The following is a 9,299-nucleotide window of genomic DNA, read 5'->3' as shown; positions in this document are numbered from 1 at the left end:
GTATTTTTGAAAATAACGCAGCTTGGGGGTGTATTTGTATTATTTTTTTAGATACAGCTAAGGGTTGTATTTGTATTTTTGAAAATAACGCAGCTTGGGGTTGTATTTGTATTATTTTCCGAGATACATCTAAGGGTTGTATTTGTATTTTTGAAAATAACACTGCTTGGAAGCGTAACTGTTGTCCTTACTAAAAGAAAATTTTGTTGCCTGTGAAAGAAAAAGAAAGAATTAAATATTTTTTCCTTGAGACAGGGTCTTGTTCTGTCACCCAGGCTGGAGTGAAGTGGTGTGATCTCAGCTCACTGCAGCCTCATCCTCCCTGAATCAAGCAATCCTCCAACCTCAGCCTCCTGAGTAGCTTGGGAACACAGGTACATGCAACCATACCTGGCTTTTCTTTTTTTTTTTTTTTTTTTTCCCGAGATGGATTCTTGCTCTTTCCTCCAGTCTGGAGTGCAGTGGTGCAATCTCAGCTCACTGCAACCTCCATCTCTGGGTTCAAGCAGTTCTCCTGCCTCAGCCTCCTGAGTAGCTAGGATTGCAGGCATGCACCCCCACAGCCAGCTTATTTTTATATTTTTAGTAGAGATGGGGTTTCACCATGTTGGCTATGCTGGTCTCAAACTCCTGAGCTCTATTTCTGCCAACCTCAGCCTCCCAAAGTTCTAGGATTACAGGTGTGAGCCACCACTCCCGGCTGTATTGTTTTTAGTACAGGTGGGGTTTCATCCTGTTGGCCTGGCTGGTATTGAACTCCTGACCTGAAGTTATCCTCTCACTAATGCTCCCAAAGTACAGGGATTACAGACATGAGCCACGGCATCTGGCCTGAGACAACAAATTTGTCTTATTCTAAGCCACTTAGTTTGTGGCACTTTGTTACAGCATCCCCAGCAATGTTATATCCAACGAATAATCCATTTCATTGTTGTTGTTGTTGTTGTTGTTGTTGTTGTTGTTGTTTTTGAGACTGAGTTTCGCTCTTGTTACCCAGGGTGGAGTGCAATGGCACGATCTCGGCTCACCGCAACGTCCGCCTCCTGGGTTCAGGCAATTATCCTGCCTCAGCCTCCTCAGTAGCTGGGATTACAGGCACGCACCACCATGCCCAGCTAATTTTTTGTATTTTTAGTAGAGACGGGATTTCACCATGTTGACCAGGATGGTCTCGATCTCTTTACCTTGTGATCCACCCGCCTCAGCCTCCCAAAGTGCTGGGATTACAGGCTTGAGCCACCGTGTCCGGCCGTTGTTGTTTTTAAGGAAAAAAAAAGGAAAGAAAGAAAGAAAAAAGAATAATTAAAAAGAATGAAGGAGAGGAAGAAAGAGGAAGAGGGAGAGAGAACGGGAGTGTTGCTTTATTGCCCAGGCTAGAATGCAGTCTGAAAACCGGTATTGAAAACATCTTTTATGCCAGTAGTTTTGCTTAATAATGGAGACAGGAAAAAAATGAGGAAAGAAAGTAACAAACAAGCAGCCAACCTATAAATTTAAACCTGTAAGTAGGTATGATGTGGTACTGATAAGAGTGTATATTTTGTGTATTTAAAATGGAGAGTTCTATAAATGTTTATTAAGTTTACTTGTTCCGGATGTGAGTTCAAGTCCTGGATATCCTTGTTAATTTTCTGTCTCGTTGATCTGTCTAATATTGATGTTGAAGTCTCCCCCTATTATTGTGTGGGAGTCTGTCTCTTTATAAGTCTTACGTAATCTGGGATTTCCTGTATTGGGTGCGTATATATTTAGGATCGTTAGCTCTTCTCGTTGCATTGATCCTTTGACCATTATGTAATGTCCTTCTTTGCCTCTTTTGATCTTTGTTGCTTTAAAGTTTATTGTATCAGAGGCGAGAATTGCAACTCCTGCTTTTTATTAATTAACTTATTTTTGCTCTCAAGTTGGTTGGTAAATCTTTCTCCATCCATTTATGTTGAGTCTTTGTGTATCCCTGCATGTGAGATGGGTCTGGATGCAGCATACCGATGGGTTTTGCATTTCATTGTTAAAGGACACAGAAGCTCATGCTCTCTGTCATTCACGAATGTGTAATTAGGTTTTGGCCAGGAGCAGAGGCTCATACCTGTAATCCCAGGACTTTGGAAGGCTGAGATGGGAGGATCACTTGAAGCTCAGAGTTTGAGGCCAGCCTGGCCAACATGGTGAGACCCCATCTCCACACACACACACACACACACACACACACACAAATATTAGTTGGGCATGGTAGCATTCACCTGTAATCCCAGCTACTCAGGAGGCTAAGGTGGGAGGAATGCTTGATCCTGGGAGTAAGAGGCTGCAGTGGGCTATGATTATACCACTGCACTGTAGCCTGAACAACACAGGAAGTCCCTATCTATCTCTTAAAAAAAAAAGGAAAAAAAAAAAGGGCTGGAGTTTGAGTTTGTGTTTTTGTTGTTGTTACTGTTGTTGTTGTTGTTGTTGTCGTCTTTTTTTTTAGACGGAGTTTCGCTCTTGTTACCCAGGCTGTAGTGCAATGGCACGATCTCGGCTCACCGCAACGTCCGCCTCCTGGGTTCAGGCAATTGTCCTGCCTCAGCCTCCTGAGTAGCTGGGATTACAGGCATGTGCCACCATGCCCAGCTATTTTTTTATATTTTTTAGTAGAGACGGGGTTTCACCATGTTGACCAGTATGGTCTCAATCTCTTGACCTCGTGATCCACCTGCCTTGGCTTCCCAAAGTGCTGGGGTTACAGGCGTGAGCCACCAGGCCCAGCCTCATTACTGTTGTTTTTTGAGATGGAGTGTCATGCTCTGCCCGGGCTGGAGTGCGGTGGTTCAATCTCAGCTCACTGCAACTCCACCTCCTGTGTTCAAATGATTCTCCCACCTCAGCCTCCCAAGTAGCTGGGATTACAGGTGTGCACCCCCACACCTGGCTCATTTTTATATTTTCAGTAGAGATGGGATTTCACCATGTTGGCCAGGCTGGTCTCAAACTCCTGACCTCAGGAGATCCACCGGCCTCGGCCTCCCAAAGTGATGGGATTACAGGTGTGGGTCACTGCGTTCGGTCGATTTAGTGTTTTGGCTGGGTTGGGTCTGGCAGGTGTGTGGTTAATAAACCAGGTCTAAATATTTCCAGGCTACTGGTGGGTCAGGCACGCACTGACAGCAATGTTGTGGATGGTGATACTGGCTTTGAACATGGAAGAAAACAAGGTCTGGTCTCCTTTTTTCACCCAGACGGTGTCGACGATCTGACCTAGGAGATAACAGGACAGGTACATGAGACCCCGTGTACATCCTGGGAAAGGTGGTGGCAACTGCTTGGGACCCCAGCCCACCTGGCTAGTGGCTCTTCCATGTTCCTTACAGCTTTTGAGAGGTTTGCTATTCAAAGGAGGATGAATCAAGGAAAGTACAAGGCTGGGGCACAATTTTGTTAAACATGACAAGGAATATGCCTTGGTTCAAGAAAACCCATGGCTCAGCACGGTGGTTTACACCTGTAATCTCAGCACTTTAGAAGGTGGAGGTGAGAAGATCACCAGAGGTCAGGAGTTCGAGGCCATCACGGCCAACATAGAAACCCCATCTCTACTAAAAATACAGAAATTAGCCAGGTGTGGTGGCACATGCCTGTAGTCCCAGCTACTCAAGAGGCTGAGGCCTGAGAATCCCGGGAGGTGGAGGTTGCAGTGAGCCGAGACCACACCATTGTACTCCAGCCTGAGTGACAGAGTGAGACTCCATCTAAAAAATAAAATGAGAAAATCCGATCCTTCTGCCACGCATGGGGGTGCATGCCTGTAATCCTAGCACTTTGGGAGGCTGAGGTGGGCACATCACTTGAGGTCAGGAGTTCAAGATCAGCCTGGCTAAGATGGCAAAACCTTGGCTCTACTAAAAATACAAAAATGAACCGGGTATGGTTGCATGTGCCTGCAATCCCAGCTAATTGGGAGACCGAGGCAGGAGAATCACTTGAACCTCGAAGATGGAGCTAGCAGTGAGCTTAGATCACGCCACTGCACTTAAGCCTGGGGCCAGAGAAGACTCCATCTCAAAAGAAAAAAGAAAAGGCAATGCAACCCCTACTAGTCTTCTCTATAAGCAGGCTCAGAGTGATGGCCGTGGAGTTTTTGGTCAGCCAGGGGCTTGAACACAATGGAATATCTTTTTTTTTTTTTTTTTTTTTTTTTTTTTTTTTTTTTTTTGAGACAGAGTTTTCACTCTTGTTTACCCAGGCTGGAGTGCAATGGCGCGATCTCGGCTCACCGCAACCTCTGCCTCCTGGGTTCAGGCAATTCTCCTGCCTCAGCCTCCTGAGTAGCTGGGATTACAGGCATGTGCCACCATGCCCAGCTAATTTTTTGTATTTTTTAGTAGAGACGGGGTTTCACCATGCTGACCAGAATGGTCTCGATCTCTTGACCTCGTGATCCACCCGCCTCAGCCTCCCAAAGTGCTGGGATTACAGGCTTGAGCCACTGCGCCCGGCTTGGAATGTCTTCTAATACAGGTAACTACTATAAGCAATAAAACGGGTTGGGTTTGGCAGCTCTCATCTGTAATCCCAGCACTTTGGGAGGCTGAGGCTGGAGAATCATTTGAGTCCAGCTGTTTGAGATCAGCCCAGGCAGGAGGGTGAAAGCCCATCTCTACAAAAAATAAGTTAGTCTTACATGGTGGTGCACCTGTGGTCCCAGCTACTGGGAGGCTGAAGCAGGAGGACTGCTTGAGCCTGAGAGGTGGAGGCTGCAGTCAGCCACAATTGCACCTGGATGCAGTGAGCCTGGATGACAGACTGAGACCCTGTCTTCAAAAAAGAAAAAAAAATATTCATTTGTAAGGATAATACAGACTGAGTACAGTGGCTCACCGCTGTAATATCCAGACTTCCGGACTTTGGGAAGCTAAGGCAGGGGGACTGCTTGAAGCCAGGTGTTTGAGACCAGCGTGCATAACATAGAGGGACCCAGTCTCTAAAAAAAAAACACAAAAAAATTAGCCAGGCATGTTGGCATGTTCTTGTAGCCAGCTACTCACGAGGCTGAAGGGGGAGGATCGTTTGAATCCAGGGAAGGTGGAGGCTGCAGTGAGCCGTTATGTCACTTCTGCACTCCAGCCTGGGTACAGTAGTACAGTCAGAACTCAGCACAGCCTGCACCTCCACAGAGCGAAACCCTCTCTCAAAAAAAAAAAAAAAATGCTGGGGCTCATGCCTGTAATCCCATCACTTTGGGAGGCTGTGGTGGGCAGATCATGAGGTCAGGAGATCGAGACCATCCTCCCCAACATGGTAAAACTCCATCTCTACTAATAATACAAAAAAAAAAAAAGGTGGGCATGGTGGTACACACCTGTAGTCCTAGCTACTTGGGAGGCTGAGGCAGGAGAACTACTTGAACCCAGGAGGCAGAGATTGCAGTGAGCCAAGACTGAACCACTGCACTATAGTCTGGGATTACAGGTGTGTGCCACCAGGCCTGGCTAATCTTTGTATTTTAGTAGAGATGGGGTTTCACCATGTTAGCCAGGCTGGTCTCCAACTCCTGATCTCAGGTGATCCTCCCACTTCAGCCTCCCAAAGTGCTGGGATTGCAGGTGTGAGCCACTGTGCCCAGTCTGATTTTTTTCAAGTATTTAAAAATATAAAACCAATAAACATTCTTGGGCAGCTCATGAGCTGTATAAAAACAGATGGTGAGCCGGGCGCAGTGGCTCAAGCCTGTAATCCCAGCACTTTGGGAGGCCGAGGCGGGTGGATCACGAGGTTGAGAGATCGAGACCATCCTGGTCAACATGGTGAAACCCTGTCTCTACTAAAAGTACAAAAAATTAGCTGGGCATGGTGGCACATGCCTGTAATCCCAGCTACTGAGGAGGCTGAGGCAGGAGAATTGCCTGAACCCAGGAGGCGGAGGTTGCGGTGAGCCGAGACAGAGCCATTGCACTCCAGCCTGGGTAACAAGAGCGAAACTCCGTCTCAAAAAAAAAAAAACAGATGGTGGGATCTCTATGTCTCCTGTGTAGATACTATATGCCATGGTTTCCAGAGCCCTGGCTAGATGTTTGTTTGTTTGAGACAGAGTCTCCCTCTGTTGGCCAGGCTGATGCAATGGTGTGATCTCAGCTCACTGCAACCTCCACCTCCAGCGTTCAAGCAATTCATGTGCCTCAGCCTCCCTAGTAGCTGGGATTACAGGCACTACCACACCTAGATAATTTTTTTTGTATTTTTAGTAGAGATGTGGTTTCAGTACGTTGGGCAGGTGCTCTCAAGCTCCTGGCCTCAGGTGATCATCCTACCTCGGCTTCCCAAAGTACTGGGATCACAGGTATAGGTGATTCTGGCTAAGTACATTTAAATACTAAGTACATTTAAGTACTAAGCCCTGGCTAGGTACCATTAAGGTATAATGGCATATGGAGGCTGAGGTGGGAGGATCACTGGATGCCAGGAGATCAAGGCTAGTCTGAGTAACATACCAACCAGAGAGATCCTATCTTTACAAAAAAAAATTTTATATTAACTGGGCATGTTGGTTATAGTGTGCACCTATAGTACTAACTACTTGGGAGGCTGAGGCAGGAGGATCCCTTGAGCCCAGCAGTTCAAGGTTTCAGTGAACTGTGATCAAGCCACTGAATTCCAGCTCTGAGACAGAGCAAGACACTCTTTCTAAAAATAGTAAAAAATGTTTTATTTTCTTGAGACAGAGTCTGGCTACATCACCCAGGCTGGAGTGCAGTGGTACAATCTCAGTTCACTGCAACCTCTGCCTCTTGGTTTCAAACAGTTCTCCAGTCTCGGCCCCCTGAGGAGCTGGGATTATAGGCGTGTGCCACTGGGTTTGGCTCATTTTTGTATTTTTAGTAGACACCAGGTTTCACCAGGTCAGCCAGGCTGGCCTCCAACTCCTGACCTCTAATGATACACCCATCTTGGCCTCTCAAAGTGCTGAGATTACAGGTGTGAGCCACTGCGCCTGACCTTGTGAAAATGTTAGTGGCATTTTGATTATAATTGAATACTTTTTAAAAAATGAAATGCGCATACATATGATTGTTTTTGGCAGGACTAGGGGCCAGGACTTTTTTCTAATTCCTTCACCTTGTATTCTAGGGCCTTGCAAACATTAGGTGCTTAGCAAATGCAATAGAAGGCACTCAGACAGTGCTTGATGTGTAGTGCATACGTGGCTTCATTAGGAAGAAAGAGACAGACAGGAAGAACAAGGGAAAATTCAGGGCAATTGATCAGGTCGACACCATCATTGCTAAAATCAGAGGAGACCAGGCTGTGTGTGGTGGCTCATGCCTGAAATTTCAGCACTTTAGGAGTCTGAGGCAGGTGGATCACTTGATGTCAGGAGTTCAAGACCAGCCTGGACAACATGGCAAAACCTCATCTCTACTGAAAATACAAAAATTAGCCAGGCATGGTGTGGCAGGCCCCTGTAATCCCAGCTACTAAGGAGGCTGAGGCAGGAGAATCAGTTGAACCCGGGAGGTGTAAGTTGCAGTTAGATGAGATTACACCACTGCACTCCAGCCTGAGGGACATTGCAAGACTCCACCTCAAAAAAAAAAAAAAAAAAAAAAAATCAGAGAAGACCAAGATACCTGCAGATAATGCACTGTGTCACTTTCCCTGTGCATTTTTCCTGCCTCTTGGTAGACAGCTCCTAACATCACCATGAGATCCTGGTGAAGGAGGTGTGGATACTGGGGTTGCTACAGTTTATTGAACCATTTTTTCTCCCAGAGATGCTAATCTTCTGTCAGATTCCTTTGAGTGTTTTTCCGATCCCTGCTGCGGGCAGTTTACCCTCAGGGCACTTCTCCATGGAGCCACCAGCTGGCGCCATTGCTGCATAAGTGAAACTGACTCAAGATTAGAAAGTAGTGTTCCATTGTCTTTGAGCTGGGTGGGGTGGGTCAAACCTGTAATCCCAGTACTTAGGGAGGCTAAAACGGGTAGTTCACTTGAGGCCAGTAGTTCGAGACCAGCCTGGCAACATGGTGAAACCCTATATGGTGAAACCCTAATTTTTATACTAAAAATTTAAAAATTAGCCAGGCATAATGATTCACGCCTATAATCCCAGCTACTCGGGAGGCTGAGACAGCATTGGTTGGGAAGCAGAGGTTGCAGTGAGCCAAGATCGTGACACTGCCCTTTAGCCTGGGTAACAAAGCGAGACTCCAGTTTTTTTAAAAAAACAGTATTCCTAAGGACTGAGAGGGGAAACTGAGGCATGCAGACTGGAGTTGGGGTGGGGCTTGGGCTTGGCAAGAGAATGGGTTCAAGTAACATGTGAAGGACTCTCAGAAAGTCACAGCAACTTCAAAATCATTTATTCTACCTCCCACTTCCACATTTTCCAGATATAGAAACCAAAGCTGAGAGCGGGAGATAACTATCCCAAAAGCACCACGTCGGTGGGGAGCCGGGTTGCCAGAGAAAACACAGGACATCCAGTGAAGTGTGAGTTTTGGACTCTTCGTGTATGTCTCAAATAATGCACGAGACTTAAACTAAAACCTTATTTACTCTTTGTCTTCGAAGGTAACTGTGCATCTGCATGATGCTTTGCTAAGTCTGACAACCCTCATGAGGGTAAAATGAAGATTAGGGAAATAATTAAATGTAATAAGCAAACATGCAAAATAAAGACAACTCTGTTCCCATTGTGCAGACAAGAGAATTGCACATTAGGGAGGTGGCTTGCCCCATTGCCACACTCACAAGCGTCAGAGTCAGGATTTGAACCTGGTCCTGATTCCAGAGGTCCCAAATTCACTGTTGTGGCCAGGAACATCTCATAGTCCGCCATGTGCGTGCATGTTCTGTCTTGAATATAATCCTCTCCCCATCGTGTAAGTGGACCATTCCCCTCCCTGACATTGAAGAACCCCATATTCAGCAGGTGCCTCCTGACCCAGCAGACCCCCATGAGCCCAGATCCCTGAGACCTGGTGGCTGCCATTATGACATTCCCCGACTGCATCTTAGGACCCAAGTCTGACCCCCTGCAGGATCTGCAGCTGTGTTACAGGAAAGGGGACCCGATCCAGACCCCAAGGGAGGGTTCTTGAATCTCGTGCAAGAAACAACTCGGGGTGAGTACATAAAGTGAAAACACATTTTTTTTTGTTTGTTTGTTTTTCAGATGGAGTCTCACTCTGTTGCCCAGGCTAGATAGAGGGCAGTGGTGTGATCTTGGCTCACTACAACCTACTCCTCTGGGGTTCAAGTGATTTTTCTGCTTCAGTCTCCTAAGTAGCTGGGATCACAGGTACTTGCCACCACACCTGGCT

The 9,299-nt window shown here is 46.5% G+C and overlaps 1 long non-coding RNA gene across 2 annotated transcripts; it reads left to right on the top strand.

Moving 5' to 3' along the window:
• The first annotated feature begins 241 nt into the window (after nt 1–241).
• LOC141582737 (uncharacterized) lies at nt 242–9,031 on the top strand. Of its 2 annotated transcripts, none has more exons than XR_012515612.1 (3): nt 242–374; nt 8,367–8,466; nt 8,906–9,031. It is a non-coding gene; the product is annotated as an uncharacterized LOC141582737 (long non-coding RNA). The 2 variants fall into 2 exon arrangements; XR_012515614.1 differs by lacking the exon at nt 242–374 and adding an exon at nt 1,518–2,165.
• Nucleotides 9,032–9,299: the final 268 nt, after the last annotated feature.

This window comes from Saimiri boliviensis, chromosome 2 (assembly GCF_048565385.1).
Source record: "Saimiri boliviensis isolate mSaiBol1 chromosome 2, mSaiBol1.pri, whole genome shotgun sequence".
Taxonomy (NCBI): domain Eukaryota; kingdom Metazoa; phylum Chordata; class Mammalia; order Primates; family Cebidae; genus Saimiri; species Saimiri boliviensis.
Note: the sequence above shows the minus strand (reverse complement) of the source record. Positions and strands in the feature narration are given on the sequence as shown.